The following is a 1,355-nucleotide window of genomic DNA, read 5'->3' as shown; positions in this document are numbered from 1 at the left end:
TACATCGAAGATTCAGGGAGGTCAGAGCCCTTGGAAGTTGGGTGAAAATAAATAGGGAAATAATATTATCGAACGTAGAATTGGAGATTTTAGAGTGACAGACTAAAATCCTCAATTCGGTCCTATCGTTTGGGTGCTGAAGTGTAGATGTTAGCCCTCAGGTGAGGGGAACGTGGGAGCTCCGAAGTGAGAGCCGATATCCTCCAACCTAGCCGCAGATTCAGTAAATAAGCATAGGATTAGTCAATGTTCTTTATGTCTGAACCAAAGGGTAAAGAATAGATATGCTCCTATTTGGCACAATATAATTTGAACTGATTCACTTTATCCATTCACTATAATGTCTTGGCAAGGAGAAGGATGCTTTCTTATATATTGAATATCACATTCGTACCTTCATTAATATATTTAGTTATTTAATAGTTATTAAAATTATATATTTATTTTGATTGCCTATTAGTGACAGATAAGCAAATTGAACTTCGTTGTTGTGATTAAAGTATTGCTTTTCTAAAATCTTAGTTCGTAGTTTTAAACTTACTCTCTGTGAGATCGATATATAGGACTCCATTAGAGCCCTATATTACTTGAGCGATACGTATACTTGCGTTGATAAGTGTGACTTTACAATTATTGAATATTTATTACGTTCATATTTATCTTATATTTTTAAGCATATATAAAGTCACGGTCAGAGTGGAATTTTCTCCATACCCTAGATACCCTTATTATGAGTCTACAAATGTCTGGAATAGCGGTGATTCTGAGGATGATGATGAGGACTGAGTTATTTATTTTAATTTTTGTAATATGTGTTGGACTATATGGTTTGGACTTGCTACATTTTACATTTGCATTTGTGTACCTGTATTTGCATTTGTGTACCTGTTTAGACTCTGTGTTGTGTGAGACTTTTATTTTGTTTAATTGTGTTGTGATGTTGCATTTTGTTAGTATTTTGCTTTAAATTCTAGGGTAGTAATTTTTTATGTGTGTTGATTATTGTGTTAGTTAGTTAAGGATTGAACTTATTTCTATATCTTGTGAAAATTTGAAAATCTTGCTAGCTTTACTTTTAAACTTTCTAGCTTTACTTTTAAATTTTAAACTTAGAAAACTGCTACCCTATATTTTTCTTTTATCTTGTTAGTATGTTGTTTTTATGTTGAGACTGGAAATCAAAGTTAGTGTGTTAGTTTGTTTTTATGTTTGTACCCACTACTTAGAAGTCTATTAAATCACTACATGTTGAATTGAAATGAAAAAATGAAAATGATAGAAAATTGATCTGTTTTTTGTTTTATACTTGTATAATTAGGGTATAAAAATTTCTGTAAGCATGTTATTACAAATTT

This window comes from Phalaenopsis equestris, unplaced genomic scaffold (genome assembly GCF_001263595.1).
Source record: "Phalaenopsis equestris unplaced genomic scaffold, ASM126359v1 Scaffold001316, whole genome shotgun sequence".
NCBI classification, from domain to species: Eukaryota; Viridiplantae; Streptophyta; class Magnoliopsida; order Asparagales; family Orchidaceae; genus Phalaenopsis; species Phalaenopsis equestris.
This window is presented reverse-complemented; position numbering follows the sequence as displayed.